Raw genomic sequence first — 17,041 nt, forward strand, 5'->3', positions numbered from 1 at the left:
AGTATGCCAGGTCACTCACTCTCCAGAATGGCCGCACCAATCCATGTGTCTGCAGCTCATGGGGCTTGTTATACTAGTACTAGCGGCCTGGTGCACAAAATTTGTGCATGGGGGGGTGTCCCTCAGCCCAGCCTGCAGCCTCTCTAATCTGGGACCCCTTGGAGGATGTGCGACTGCCATTTTAGGCCTGATCCTAAACTGCAGTCAGAAATTCCTCTCACAACCCAGGACTGCTGGCTCCCAACCTGCCTACCTGATTGCCCCTAACTGCTTCTGCCTGCCAGCCTGATCATCCCCTAACCACTCCCCTGCCAGCCTGATTGACACCTAACTGCTCCACTGCTGGCCCGATTGCCCCCAACTACCCTCCCCTGCTGGCATGGTCCCCCCCAACTGCCCTCCCCTGCCAGCCTTGTTGCCCCTAACTGCCCTCCCCTGCCGACCTGGTCCCCCCAACTGCCCTCCCCTGCAGACCTGGTTGCCCCCATCTGCCCTCCCCTACAGACTTGGTCCCCCCCCCCCCAGCTGCCTTCCACTGCTAGCCTGGTCACCCCTAACTTCTCTCCCCTGAAGGCCTGGTCGCCCCTAACTGCCCTCCCCTGCAGGCCTGGTCGCCCCCAACTGCCATCCCCTGCCAGCCTTGTTGCCCCTAACTGCTCTCCCCTGCCGACCTGGTCCCCCCAACTGCCCTCCCCTGCAGACCTGGTTGCCCCCATCTGCCCTCCCCTACAGACTTGGTCCCCCCCCCCCCCCAGCGGCCTTCCACTGCTAGCCTGGTCACCCCTAACTTCTCTCCCCTGAAGGCCTGGTCGCCCCTAACTGCCCTCCCCTGCAGGCCTGGTCGCCCCCAACTGCCATCCCCTGCTGGCCTGGTCACCCCTAACTGCCCTCCCCTGCTGGCCTGATTGCCCACAACTTCTCTCCCCTGCTGTCCATCTTGTGGCGGCCATCTTGTGACCACATGGGGGTGGCCATCTTGTGTGAGGGTGTGACAGTCAATTTGCATATTACCTCTTTATTATATAGGATATCCACATCCCTGCACCATCAGGTTTTATCCAGATCAAAGGCTCCCATAATGCCTATACAGACCACATCTTCCACAAGGCCTTTGATCTGTGGAGATGATAGACTCATAACCTGCAAAAGACAATTTCATGTAATATAGCCTCTAATTATGATTAAATACAAATTAAATATTTTTGCCAATTTTATCAATTTATTTGCAAAAATTTTATAGATTAACCTATTTGTGCTTGTTAGTCCAGGTCTTACAATTGATTGTTGCAAGTCACACTAATGGAAATCCAGTGCTTTACATGGCATATTCTACCTGCATAAGCATGTAAAGAACAGGTAGGTTTTTAAATTAGTGATACAATATTTCTAGAAGTATACATTTGTATATTCTTTATTGGTAATTGGAGAGCATATCACTAACTCACAAGAGCTTTCTGACTGGATTTTTATATTAATTAAGCCAGTTGAAAAGAAAGGCACTTTCTTATACTAAAGTAAGTTGGAGTGATTTGGATCAAAGGCAGAGAGGTATTTAGATTGGGGGACTGAATTCCCTTCTTAAGACAATATATAAAGGTTCTCTTCTAAATTTAGATACTGAAACTAATCAAGCAGCTATTTTTGTTTCAAAATCCTAATGATTTGAAGTCCCAGGTGGGACAGATTATTCAATATTTGCCTTCAAATGGCCTGTGACTCTACTTGAGACTAAATTATTGCAGGACTAGCCTGAGACCAGAGACTCCATTTATCTCGTGCGAAAAACCCTAATCAAACATGAGGTCCCTGGTACCGTCAAGCGAGAATACTTTTTAAATCCAAATTCTAATCTGCTCTCAGTACTGTTATGCAATTTCTTGTTTGTCATTGCCATATCAGGACTTCACCAATTGAAGATGGCCAGAAACAATTCCAAATTAACTTCACCTAGTTTCCTAACGTTGAGTGCATCAGATTACCTGGAGGGCCTGATACACTTTGAACCCCTTCCCTAGACATTCTAATTCAGAAGGAGGGCTCAAGAATGAGCATTTATTTCTAACTTCTCCAGGGACCACACTTTGAGAACAGCTGAACAGTAAAAAAAAAAAAAAAAAAAAATTAAGTCCAGGGGCACAGAGGTCCCGTTGCTGCTCTGGCCCAAAGGTCGGAACTTAAATATTGTGATGAGAGCCCCATCTCTCCATTACTAGGCAGATTCACTCCATGTAAGCATTAGATGGTCACTAGCTCACCCATAATCACGTTCTATAACATCAGCAAGTTCAGCTCAAAGAGATAATCTTGCCCAGTTCTCTGAAAGGAACGTTCTGGGGAGGGCTGTCCTTAGCCTGAGCCTATTCACATGCTGTTTTCTGGAAGAAAAAGAATAAATTCCAGAGCCTATGGTGATGGTGTATTAGGATGGTACAGGCCTAGGCCATAAGTCCATGTGTCCTGGAGGAGTTCCTTTAATAAACTTGGTTAGTTCTGCCCTAGCCAGTTCCTCCCTGGCCCAGGCCCTGGTCAGGGGCGTGCAGGAGACAACCAATCACATCAATATTTCTCTCTGTCTTTTTCTCTTTCTTCCACTCTCTCTAAAAATCAATGGAAAAATATCCTCGGGTGAGTATTAAGAAAATAAACTTGATTATTTCAATTATTTTTCCTTTAGAGTGGCTTGTGTCCATGAAATTCCTAAATCATTCAAATTATTACGTTTTGCCACGGGAGCACTTTGGTCAAATTATGCCTGAAAATATCCACACCAAAATTGGGAAGATTGTTTAAACTCCAACCCTGAGATCTATGTTACTTTTAAAAAATAGAGTTTAAATGACCTTAGTAATAAATTTTTATATATTTAGTAATAGTCTATTTATAACAGCAGCGAATGTTAAACAGATACAGTTTCTGACAGCATTATTACCAATCCAGAAGAGAAAGGATTAAAACAATATGAGACTTGGTGAGTGCAAATGAACACAGACTTCTAGTCGGGCAGTTGGACCAATTTCTTCCCGAAGCGTAAGGTACACTCGCTCACATGCACAGGCCCTTTAGATGACATGATTTAATGTGACTAAAAGATGTACAGATGGCACTACACTGCCTCTACTGGGAGGAGAGGTCAGACGGCAATTGGCTCCAATACAAACCATGCTAATGTGTAGCTACAAGCTGCCACATCGGGTCCGTCTTCCCGGGAGCCTGTTAGGTGAAGTAATCGAGCGCTGTGACCGTGCTCCCAGATGCGAGAAACATCCAACCTAAGTGCCGTCAGACACTCACAGAGTGATTATTACAGGAGCAAGAACTTAATAAATTATCACCTATTTGATTTGGTTAATAAGAAGCCAAATATAAATATGAGGTGAGAAATCGAATTAGAATATACCATCCTACGTATCATTGAATTTTTTTACATATATGACTGTTAAAGGATAAGATTTGAAATCACAGCAGCACGTCCTTTTACTTTTAAATGCCTTTATCAAATGCAATCCATATAACTGCGTATCTATAAGAATGAGAGAATTGAACCAATTACACAATACAGAAGGCCATTAATGTAGAAAGTTAGTACTGCCTTTATATTCTAAAGTAAATTTTTGCCTTATAACCCTGTAGGCACAGCTCAGTGGTTGAGTGTTGACCTATGAACCAGGAGGTCACGGTTGGATTCCCAGTCAGGGCATATGCCTGGGTTGCGGGCTCCATCCTGCACAACCTGGAGGGTCTGTTACACTTTGAACCCCATCCCTAGACATTCTAGGGGCTTTGGGGAGGCAGCTGATCAGTGGTTCTCTCTCATCATTGATGTTTCTCCCTCTTCCTCTCCCTTCCTCTCTGAAATCAATAAAAATATACTTTAAAAAATAAAATTTTTGCCTTATAAACAAATGTGCCCTACAGAATATGACTAACTGAAGCACGGTGGCATTCCAAATATTAAAGACCAGAGAAAAGTCATCATCAAGAAGAAAAGTTACTGATCATTTTTTTTCGTAAAATAATCTGTGCAAAATACAGGCGTACAAGGACAAAAGAGACATTCATTAGAAAAATATGGGGAAATATAATCTATAGTAAATTTTCATATCACCTTGAACTTGAGACATAGTATATGTTGGAAGTAGCCTAACTTACAGTTTTACTTGAAAAGCGAGATGTAAAGTACTTAAATTTGCCCAGTTTAGAAGCAATGCCTCGTCAAGCTATCAGGAGATAAGGGCCATGTTTTCCTATCTCCTCATTATTTAAGAGACCAAACTGGACAATGAAATGGCAAAACAAGGCTTAGATAGGATGAGTGATTTGCTGCGAATCACAAAACAAAGTGGCAGCAGAATTAGAACCAGCACACAGGTCTTGTCTACCAGACCAGTTCTGGTTCCACTATCCCCTTTTCTCCCCTCTGTCTCAGGCATCAGGCTGTCGGCTAATGTAGAACAATTAATCATAGTACTTAGAGCTATACAATTCCTGCAGAGCTCATTTATTTCCAGCTCCCAGTCAATAAGCTGTGAAATATTTTCAGCTCCATTTTGCACCTAAGGTAATTGGGATCAGGGTGATATGTCAGATATTAAACCTCCAGTAGGTTTTGAAAGAGGAAGGCCGTAAGTCAGATCTCCTTAATCTCAGATGACTATTTTTTTCTGCTTTCGTGTGCTGCCTTTCAAAATAAATATTCCAGCCCTGACTGGGCTTGAACCACTAGTACAGTAATTAAAAGCAAAACATAAATAATTGTGTAGAGAGATTTTTTTTTTTGTTAAATTTTATATTACAGGAGATGCTCCCAAATGCATAAATGAGAAAATAAGAACCCCTCTGTATGGCTTGGTACCTTCAGTCCAGAAATAGTAAATGGATACATTTTTCTACCATTTGAGGAATTTATCTCTTGGAAGTACTTAAAATAAATCATGTCATGTTCTAATGTTTCTGGTCTTTTTTAAAAATTGAAATTTGGTCCACTAAAATACTGGGTTTCCTGCGTCCTGAGATGGATGGAGGGATTTTGACAGAGGAGTTAATTTCCAAGACTCAGGTATCATATAACCCAGTGGTCGGCAAACTCATTAGTCAACAGAGCCAAATATCAACAGTACCACAATTGAAATTTCTTTTGAGAGCCAAATTTTTTAAACTTAAACTATAAGGGTAGGTACATTGTTATTAACTTAATTAGGGTACTCCTAAGCTGGCCTTTGCTACAAAAAAGGTATTTTGTGGAAGAGCCACACTCAAGGGGTCAAAGAGCCGCATGTGGCTCGCAAGCCTCGGTTTGCCAACCACTGATATAGCCTAATTTTGAATCCTAAATCAATCCTATACTTTACATGACTTTTCTTAAGCTTTGGTTTCTTTATACATAAAATAAGATAATATTATCAGCTTCATATGTTTGTATAAAGATTAAGTGACATATTTTATGAAAGGTGCTGAGTACAATGCCTGGCATACACTAATTGCTCAATAAATATTAGCTAGTATATTAGTCAGTATTTGCTGAGATAAACTTCAGTAACAAACAATCCACAAATCTCAGTGGCTTACAAATACAAATGTTTTATTTCTTGCTTATATTGCACATCAGGTATGGATCAGCTCCAACTTAGATCCAGGATCTAAGCTGAAGAGGTAGCCCATATATAAGTCATGCTATTCTCATTGTAGAAGGAAAGAGAAATGGCCATAAGAGCTATTGCATGGACACAATATATGTTATTCCCCTTCTCATTCTATTGGCCAAAGTTACTCAAATGGCCAAGTATGTTCTTCTCAAAGAGGGTGGGTGGGTAGGAAGAGAGGTAATGGAATTATATGGCAATGGACAGGAATGTATAATTCTGCTTCATGGAGTCAGAAAATAATTGGGGACAACAACTCTATCACAGTTAGTAACACTTTCAACTAATACAAGGTGAAAGGGGGAGATAGAAAGAGCACTTTGCAAAGAGTCAGGATGTGAGGGCGATCTGGCTGCAGCACCTGTCACTCTGTTGATCGCCAAAGTTGATTTGGCTGATCTGGCTGGCTATGCGGGTGTCCCCCTCCTCCCTCACCAATCAATGTGCTGCGTCCCTCCTGAAGCTGCTCGCTTGGTGGAAGAGGACGACCTTCCCCCCAGAGGAGAGGACCCGTCTTTGGTCAAGGGTATGGGAGTAGCTGTGCTCCCCTGATAGAACCTCCAAACAAGCTCTCAAAGAGTCAGAAGAATTGACTCTACCTGATCTACCTCTGCTGTATGATGTTCAACAAGTCATTTAATCCCTCTAAATTTTAGGCTCTTCATGTATTACAGGACTGTTGTGAGAATTAAATGATATAAAGAAACTCAAGTAAAGCCCTGTAACAAATAAGAGGAATAATGAGAGAAAAAGTTCTGCCCCTGAAGAATTTACTGTTATGGAAATCCAAGACAATGATGAGTGCTTTGGGAGACTGACCACTTGCAGCCTGGATTGAAAACAAGGAAACACAGGCAATCCAGATATTTTATTATGACCTCTAGGTGCTTATCAATCATGAGGGCTCCTTTTGGGAGCATATGGGCAATAGCAAAACTATTGAGTGCCAAAAGAATCTCCAAAATAAAGTAACTTGCTGAACCTCAGCAAAAACAAACATGGATTGGAGATTTTAAAATAAAAATCATGAATTCTACTACACTCTTAAAATGAAGGAGAATATGAATTGGAAATTTTCATTGATATAGTATTGCTTGACATTGTTTCCTTAGCTCATCATTTAATATTCCATCAATGACTCACTCAGACATTCAGTAATTATTTATTGTTCACCTGCTTTGTGCCTAGTTAAGGAGTGGGGAAATGATGAGTAAAAAATAGCATTGTCAATCTACTAATGCTTTTCTAGGTAAAATGTCTTTTCTCTCTAGCTCTTCTCAAACTCTGATTTGCTTTGTAGTTCCACAATTTAACCATCATGTGATTTTAAGTAATTTTAAAAATGTTTCCTACTAGTAATTCATTATAATTTTGAATGTGAAAATTGCTTTCTTTAATTCTGAAAAATTATTTGCATGTATCATCTTTAATATTACCTCCCCATTCTTCCCTCTGTCTTTTTCCTTCTGAAACTATGATTGGATTATTTTAGCCCATCTCACAACAGCCATCATATCTTTTAACCATATTTTATATTCTTTAATATCTTTCTGTCTTGGTCTTGTGTCTGTGTATTCTGGAGATTGACCTTCTAGATCACTAATTATTTTGTTAATCATGTCCAATTTTGTGTTTACATTTTGCTGCTCTTTTTTTTTTCTTTTTTTAAATATATTTTATTGATTCTTTACAGAGAGGAAGAGAGAGGGATAGAGAGTTAGAAACATCGATGAGAGAGAAACATCGATCAGCTGCCTCTTGCACACCCCCTACTGGGGATGTGCCCGCAACCAAGGTACATGCCCTTGACCGGAATCGAACCTGGGACCTTTCAGTCCGAAGGCCGACGCTCTATCCACTGAGCCAAACCGGTTTCGGCAACATTTTGCTGCTCTTAATCTGGGTTGAGAACCCATTCTCCAGAAATGACATAACCAAGCATCTCTGGCCATTACTTACCCAGATCTACTTTAATTATATATTTTGGCTTGGGATTCCTTGGACCATGCAGATACTGAAGATTTGATCCATAAACACATGTGAAGAAAAAGCTGTTAAGAATTCTCACTACTTTGTTTCATTTTGTTTGTTTTTGTTTTTCTCTTCCACTTGGAGCCTCTGCTAAAGGTAAGCAAACTAAGATCCAAAGACTAAATCTTGCCTGCAACCTGGTTTTTTATAGCTTGTGAGGTATTGTTTTTTGTGTTTTTTTTTTAATTCCTTATAGATTTTTGTCTTAACATTTTTGAAGGGTTACGTAAACAAATAAACAAGAAATATATGACAGAGACCATATGAGGCCTGCAAAACCTAAAACATTTACTATTTGGTCCTTAAATGAAAAGTTGGACCACCTCTGTCACTTTTTGCCAACAGATAGATCAAGGAACTTTTGTTTAAGTGTCTATTCATATCTTTTGCCCATTTCTTAAATTGACTTACTTGTCCTTTTATTACAGACTCATAAGAGTTCTTTGTTATTTTGTGCATAAGGTTTTCATCAAATGTGTTTTACAAATATGTTTTTCAATCTCTGGCCTATCTTTTGATTTTTTAAAATGTGTCTTTCAAAAAATATTTTTATTTTAATAAAATATGTTATCGATTTGTTTTCTTTCATAGTTTGTGTGTTTTCATGTCCTATCCAAGGGATATTTATTTACCTTAATGCTACAAATATTTACTTCTAGGTTCTCTTCTACAAGTTTCAGAGTTATAACTCCTACATTTAGTTAAAGATCTATTTTGTGGATCATTAATTTCTTTAAATATAACTGTGGGGGCCCAAAGGTGCTTAAAAATGTTGTGAGACAGGAACATATGGAAATCTCTGTGCTTTCTGCTCAATTTTGCTGAGAACTTAAAATTGCTCTAAAATAATAAAGTCTAAAGGAAATCCAGCCATTTTCAACAACATAGATGAACTTGGAGGACATTCTGATAAGAAATAAGCCAGATATAGAAAGACAATTACTGCATGTCCAAATGCTATTGAGTAATAGAAAAATAAGATAGTAGGCTTGTGTAAAAATAAAATTACCCTAAAACATATACTTGAAAGAAACTTGTCTCTATGTGTTAACCTCTTTTGAAAATACTAAAATTCAAGGTAGGAAAAAGTCAATTTGTATTACACAGAAAGAATAAACAAACTCAGAACTCAAAACTGTTTCATGCATTTAACTTATCTTTAAGCAAAATCTTATAAGTTTATATGTCATCTTTTAGGTTACCTAGGAATAAAACAGATTGTACTTAAAGCAAAGAAAGAAAATAAAAAAGACTGGTAATCTACTTAGCTAAGGACAATAAATTTTTTCTTATGCTCAGGAAAAACAAAGACATTTTTACCAATTTTACCAAAACAGCAGGATGAATTTCAGAACAATCTTTCTCTTTTAGCAAAACCACATGTAAAAGTGAATGAGAGAGAAACCAAGATGGCAGCATAAGGTATACACCTGTACATGCTGACTCTCACAACCACACCAAAACTACAACTAAAAGACAAAACAACTATCACGCAGAACCATGGGAAAGCTGGCTGAGTGGAAGTTCTACAACTAGAAGGAAAGAAAAAAGTGCATTGAGACTGTGTAGGAGGTGCAGAGCCACGGAAAAGCAGAGGGACGGGGGTGTGGAGAGGGCTGGCAACTGAGGACTGAGGACGCAGTTGTCTTTTTCAAGCAGGAGGGAGACTCAAGCTCCCGGCTGCTCTGAACTCCAGTTTCCGGCGAGACTCTGGGTACCCAGATTCCTACGGGGAGAAACTGGACTGTCTGGCATTGGGTCGGAAAGTGAGGGTGGCTTTCTCGCAGATGTGCGCGCAGGAATCATTGTTTACTGCGCTGGGGCACGGGACTCGGGGAGGGGGAAACGCAGAGACTCAGAGAGGGCTGACTGGCAGCCATCGCCGTTTGCCATGCCCTAGTGATTCCCTGAGACCCTGCCCCGCCCAATTTATAAACCCACCCAAACTGTGCACAGCAGCTTTTGCATATGAATGACCTGCCCTATTGTAGCTTAACCTAACAAACTGCAGCTGGGTCAGCTCCAAAACTTCCAAACCCCAAGCAAAGATGAGAAATCTGCAGATCTTGCTGTAGATCCTGCTGGGTGGCCTCAGACAGTAGCTGACTTGAATCTCCTTGAAGATCCAAGAGCCAGTGTACCTAGTGGTCAGTGTGAGATGACACCAGACTTCAACTCTTCACATCCATAAGTGACACACTCAAGAGGCAGACTCAGTGAGCACCAAAGCCCCACTGAAGCAAGTCCTGTCCCACAAGGGTGTCTCCAGCACAGCAGTTCTTCCATTATACACACAGTGGGCCCTCACAGCCAATTGGCCTGAAGGTCAATTCCTCCCAGTGTACCAATAGCAGTCAAGGCTTAACTACAACAAGACTGTGCACCCAGCCCACAAAGGGGTGCACCAAGAGTGTCCACCTCAGGTGATTGGGGAGGCTGAGCCACTGGGCCCTATAGGTCACCTACCATACAAAGCCACTCCATCAACACAGGGAAGCAGCCAAAATGCAGAGACAAAGAAACATGTCATGAATGAAAGAAATGGAGGAAAGCAAACTACTGGATATAGAGTTCAGAACCACAGTTATAAGGTTACTAAAGAATCTTCTAGAAACCACTGAGAAACTTAGTGAGACCTCCGAGGAACTTAGTGAGACCTTCAAGGATCTTAATGAGAATGCCAAAAAAACGGAAAAGGACCAGTCAGAAACTAAGTATACACTATCTGAAATAAAGAATAATATACAGAAATCCAACAAGACAAGAGGACCCCAAGAATCAAACCAAAAATTTGAAATATGAGAAAGCAAAAAACACCCAACCAGAAAAACAAAAAGAAAAAAGAATAAAAAAATATGAAGATAGTGTAAGGAGCCTCTGGGACAACTTTAAGCGTACCAATATCCGAATTATGGGGGTGCCAGAAGAAGAGAGAGAGCAAGATATTGAAAACCTATTTGAAGAAATAATGAACAAAAACTTTCCCTACCTGGTGAAAGAAATAGACTTACAAGTCCAGGAAGCGCAGAGAACCCCAAACAAAAGGAATCCAAAGAGGACCACACCAAGACACATCATCATTAAAATGCCAAGGGCAAAAGACAAAGAGAGAATCTTGAAAGCAGCAAGAGAAAAACAGTTAGTTACCTAAAAGGGAATACCCATACGACTGTCAGCTGATTTCTCAACAGAAACTATGCAGGCCAGAAGGGAGTGGCAAGAAATATTCAAAGTGATGAACAGCAAGAACCTACAATCAAGATTACTCTACCCAGCAAAGCTATCATTCAGAATTGAAGGTCAGATAAAGAGCTTCACAGACAAGAAGAAGCTAAAGGAGTTCATCACCACCAAACCAGGATTATATGAAATGCTGCAGGGTATTCTGTAAGAAAAGGAAGAAAAAGAAAAAGGTAAAGATAAAAATTATGAACAACAAAGTGACAACAAATACATATCTATCAACAAATGAATCTAAAAATCAAGTCAATAAAAAAAATCTGATGAACAGTATTAACTGGTGAATATAATAGAATCAGGGGCATAGAAAGGGAGTGGGCTGACAATTCTCAGGGGAAAGGGGGCATGAGGGGTGCGGGAAGAGATTGGACAAAAATCTTACACCTATGGATGAGGACAGTGGAGGAGGGTAAGGGCATGGGGGTGGGATCAGGTGGAGGGGAGCTCTAGGGGGGAAAAAGAGGAACATCTGTAATAATCTGAACAATAAAGATTTTTTTTTTTAAGTGAATGAGAGAGAACCAAGATGGCAGCATAGGTAAATGCCTATACTCGCCACCTTCCACAACCACATCAAAATTATAACTAAAATACTAAACAACCATCATCCAGAACTGCTGGAAAGCTGGCTGAATGGAAGTCCTATAACTAGAGAAGTAAAAAAGAAAGCACACTGAGACTGGGAGGAGGTATGGAGGCGTGGAATGGGCTGGTCTGACACCTATGTGTGCCACTTTTTTAATCAGATGGGAGATCATCTCTATGGAGGCTGCCCAGAGGAGCAAGGGCTCCCTGCACCACACCATCCCCAGCTCAGGGTCCCAGAGCTGGGAAAAGAAATCCCCCATAACAATGGACTGTAAAAACCAGTGTAGATTGGAGCTCAATGACACAGAGGCTGCTGAAGACCCAGCTGTTCCTCTTAAAAGGCCAGCACCATGAACTGAACTTACAAGGTCCTGCTTCCTCTGAGTTCCAGCACCAGGGTGAGGCTCTGGGGGATACATTTGTCTGGCATTGGGGCAAGAACTTGGGGCAGCTTTCTCCCAGAGGGAGGTACTCACAGGGGTCATTGTTCCTGTGCTAGGACCTCCCTAGTCACAGGGCTGACTGGCAGCCATTTCTGTTTGCTCAGCCCTGGTGTTTTCCTAAGACCCCACCTCATCCAATTTACAACCCCACCCAAGCTGCCTGCAGTGGATTTTGCATATAAATGGCCTGTCCTTGAAAATCTCTAACAAGCTGCAGCTGGGTCAGGGACCCCCAAACCTATCAATAAAAGGCCCAAGACACAGCACCAGCACCAGCCTACCTTTCTTCATAGCTGGGTTTCTTATGGGCACTTCCAAACCTGATACAAAAAGGAAGAATCTGCAGAGCTCTCTGTAGCTCCTGCTGGGTGCCCCCAGGCAGTGGCTTACTTTGTATCTCCCTAAGATTGGGCTGAAATGGGCTTTCCAACATCTCCCAAGTGGTCCCGGATTGCGAGAGGGTGCAGGCCAGGCCGAGGGACCCCACTGGTGCACGATAGGGGCTGAGGAGGGATGCAGGAGGTTGCCAGCCAGGGAGGGACCACAAGAGGGCTCCAGGGTGTGTCTGGCCTGTCTGGCTCAGTCCCAATCAGCCGGACCCCAGCAGTAAGCTAATCTACCAGTCGAAGCATCTTCCCCCTGGTGATCAGTGCATGTCATAGCTACTGGTCGATCACTCAACTGTCTGCCCCCTGGTGGTCAGTGCACATCCTAGCGAGCAGTTGAGCAGCCTTAGCATATCATTAGCATATTACGTTTTGATTGGTTGAACAGACAACCAGAGGACAGGACACTTAACATATTATGCTTTTATTATATAGGATGTGGAAGGATATTCTTTAAGAAGAGGAAGAAGAAAAAGATAAAAAATATGAACAACAAAATGGCAACAAATACATACCTATCAATAATTGAATCTAAAAATCAAAATTAAAAAAAATAAGAAATCTATGAACAGAATAAACTGGTGAATAAAATAGAATCAGAGGCATGGAAATGGAACAGACTGAGGAGTTTCAGAAAGAAAGGGGGGGGAGAGGGGGGTGCGGGGGGCGGGAAAAGATTAAACCAAGATCTTATATGCATATATTCATTACCTATGGACACAAACAATAGGGTGGTGAAGGCCTGGGTTGGGGCGGGAACCAATGGAGGGAGGCAATGGGGGGATAAGGCCCTGAACCTAACTGTCCCCTATACACCACACAAAGTCAATTCAAACACATGGGGGCAGACATTTGCAATGGCTAACCATGAGGTTTGACCACGAATGGTTGGTTATTTTTAGTTTGTGATGCATTTTTTTCATGTACTAGGCAAAGTACCGAAAATTAGGTACAGCGGTATAGCGGCAGATTCGGTAATTACCGAAAAATCGGTACAGCGGTCTGGTAGGGTTAATGACATGAGGAGTCTTTTTATTTGTGCACTCATCACATCACCTCATTCTCAGTCTCCAGTTGCATTCTCTATGGTTGTTTCCCTTTCCTCTTTTGGTTATTCTTCTCCAGTTGCTCATATGTTACCAAGTCCTCACTGGATGTGGAGCAGGGTAGATATTAAATGCAATCTGAGGAATCAACTTCCTTTTGCTAGCCATGGGTTTTTGTTTTATTTTGTCTTTTTGTTGGTTCCCCCCCCCCCCCTCCTTTCCAACTCTTTCCTGAACTTTCAAACAGAAAGTGGTGCTTTCTAGATGATTATGGGCTTTCTGTTTTACTGTATCGTTTTACTTGTGGCTCTCTAGGTACCCAACAATGAATCAGGCACATAGTAGATGCTCGGTAAATACTAATTAATTCATCAGCCACCTGAAAAGGGAGTGCAACGGAGGCACTTCTGAAATACCAGAAGTGAGAGCCAAGGTGACTGATGTCAATAAGAATTACTATTAGTCTCAAGAATCAGCAATAGAATTGCTACTTCCAATACTCCACTTAAAGAACATAAGCCCAATTCAGCAAGCCATATTTCTATTTAGTTCAATTGCTATCTATTCCACTCTTCTCTTAGGGGCATAAGAAATGCTTTTAGTTGCAATAGTAAAACCATAAACTTTCTACTCTTCCAGCTTCTTGGATAACTGGAATAAGAAAAACAGAAATGGCATTGCTTTTAACACCAGAGCTATGTAAAATATCTTGAGATTATCAAAAGCACTGGGATTCGTTTATCTATGAATAATTAAGAATCAAGTTTAAAAAGCATATTTTAAAAGATGGCGGATCCCCCAACAGCATAGGGACTCCAGCCCTTGCATTTTTAAAATTATGTGCATCAACTTTAATAGATAAGGCACAGCTTTCAAACTGAGAACTAATTGATTTTTTCACTTTTCCTTTTCACCGTTCATTTAGGGAAAGAAAATGGGTGTGGCACTCTCTCGCCCATTTTTATTAACATTATTTAACATTCATTGAACAGCTGGCTGTGCTAGGCTTGCTAAGGAGATAGAATTAGCTTTGTGTTTTACATGGTCTTGCAAAGGCACCTTCTGAAACATGATTTGCTACTGTAATCCACAAATGGAACACGACCGTACCCTTTGTTTCACCTTAAGCCAAAAGCAGCTCAAGTTAAATGCCAAGCTTCCCTGAGTTACAAATTTAGAGTCTCTCTGAGGTGCCGGCTCACATGGTGCATTAGCCTACTGCACGGGCTGATTAGCAATGCTCTCCCCGTGTGGTATATTGACTCCCATGTGCGCATATCATTTATCATACTTATGTTCATTTTACTCTTATCCCAATAATGACAGCTTTCATGTAAAATGAGAGGAGAAAATAAGATTAATACCTTCTTAGTACACCTTTCACAACATGCACAAATACACAGTCTTCTGAACCAAACACATCTTCCCTGAATTTGGGTATTATTATTACTACTATTACTCTGATTCAAAAATGATGTGAAGATAACAATTTATTTTTTCTTCAGGAGTGAATAAGCAATAACGGTGGCAGTAGGGTAAGGACAAAAAGAGAAAGGGGACAGAGGGAGCACGTGTTCAGTGAGAAAAGCAATGACAACAGAGAATCAGGCCAGTCATCTGGCCTAAGGTAATACTCATTATCAAGCTTAATTTGAGAAAATCTGGAGATATGTGTTCAGCTTTGGGGGAAGAGTCATTTTGAAAGTCTGTTTTGGTGTTGATATCTAAGAGCCTTAGCAATTTTGAATGAAATCCAACAAGGGCAAACTTTTTACATATGTGATTCTACTGGTTCAGAATTAACAGGGTAGATGACAGCTGATAATACACCTTCCCCTCTCAGGAAATCTAAAATTGGAAATTTTCCCTCTAGTTCTTCATCTGGAGCTGCAAAGACACTTTTGCGTGTCCTGTCACCTAAATGACACTTTGTCTTCTTGTTATTGGGCATGAAATGGTAAAATAGAAAGAAAATTTTGAGCAGCTGCAGCAAGCCGGGTGGGGAGGACGAGTGGATGTTTACCGGGGTTACATAAGGATGTCATGGTGTTTACATTTACAATCAATGGAGGAGAGAATTATGGATGGAGTCTTGGCAACATTTATTTCTGACTAGTCATGCTCCTTGTAAAAGGAGGAGATTGATTTTAGCTGGAAAAAGTATTTGCTCTAAGAAAGTTCTTTTTGCCTCTATGAGAAGGACTAACCTACAAAATTCAAGGAGCTAAGAAACTAACTCAAGGATTTCCAGATGCCTCTGGAGCGTGGCTCAAAGTAAACATTCCATCACTTAGGAGGGAAAGAGTTTTTATTTTGGTTTGTTTGTTTGTTTTGTTGTTGTTTTGCCTCTCCTTTTGCTGCCAGTTTAGTGTAACGCCAACTGAAATAAACTGTTTTCAAATGCTTACCTAGTTAAAGAGCACCTTTAGAATCCGTTCACTACCGAAGCATCTCCTTTTGGATGTCTTTAGTTATCCATGGCCATGTGTGATTTCCTTAGTCCCCAGTACGAATACTATCTCCAAAGACGCTAGCCATTTCAGGAAAAGAGTTTATTAAATTAGCAGCTGACACGCCCACACTCTGGAGGCTGGGAAGGCCATGTGACCCAGCCACTCTCCAGTTCAGCCCAGGTACCAGGTTGCAGGGGTTTACCCGAGTTATTTCAAACTCTTGATTTCTGAACATTGAGAAGATCTTGTTCTAAACAGGTGGTCACCTTATTACTGGTACTTGTAGCTTTGCAGTACTGATAATTAACCAAGATTCATTCTGACCCTCAATCTTTTTTGCTGGTTGTGATGGAGATAAGAGTAAAGCTCCTTCATAAGCAATTTTTATGGGCCAGGTGAGAAGTTGGCTGACAGAGTACACACATTATATGCACTCATAATTCCTTGAAGGATTATGAGTTTTATAGTTTGCATAATTTATGTAATCTCAGTGAAAAGTTGTTTGTATTTATTCACTTCCGGAGAGGAAAGGAAGGGATTAGCAAAGAACAGGTGAAGGCAAATGATGGGCTTGGGGAACACCAGGAAGTTTGATAAGACTTGCACATTGAAGAGATGTGTGTTGTATGTGTGTGTGGGGAGTGGGGGGGTGTCAGTGTTTGAACAAGTATTCTGTTCAATGCATCTACCTGTAACTTCAGAAACAAAATCAAGAATTGAATTTGTCTCTGTAATATTATTTTTTAACAACATTGGTGACTTGTCAAGGAAGATAAAAATTTATAGGCTTACATTTCTGGTCAACCCATTAATCACTCAGAATAGGATTATTCTGCTACTATCAATAATAAATTTAGTATAATATTAGATAGTCTTAGATTGTCTTCTAGACCTGTAAGCTGAACTTTTGTAATGAATATATTTTTATCTGGATTTTGAACTACAAGCATTTTTTTCTTTTTGCTGTGCAGCCTAAATTTTCCTGCATTTTTCTCATACAAAAAAAAAATCACAGCATTGAACAACCACATGTTATTACCATGTGATTATTTCACATATAGAAATATCATAGATTTAAGTATGATTAAGTAAAATAATTTTAACAGAACTGGTTAGCTTATTGATTGACAAAAATATTAATAATATAAACAGGTGGGGGTGATTCAATTCTAATATCCCATAATGTAAGATTACCAACTGAGAAAATAATTATTC

The sequence above is a fragment of the Eptesicus fuscus genome, chromosome 7, assembly GCF_027574615.1.
Source record: "Eptesicus fuscus isolate TK198812 chromosome 7, DD_ASM_mEF_20220401, whole genome shotgun sequence".
NCBI classification, from domain to species: domain Eukaryota; kingdom Metazoa; phylum Chordata; class Mammalia; order Chiroptera; family Vespertilionidae; genus Eptesicus; species Eptesicus fuscus.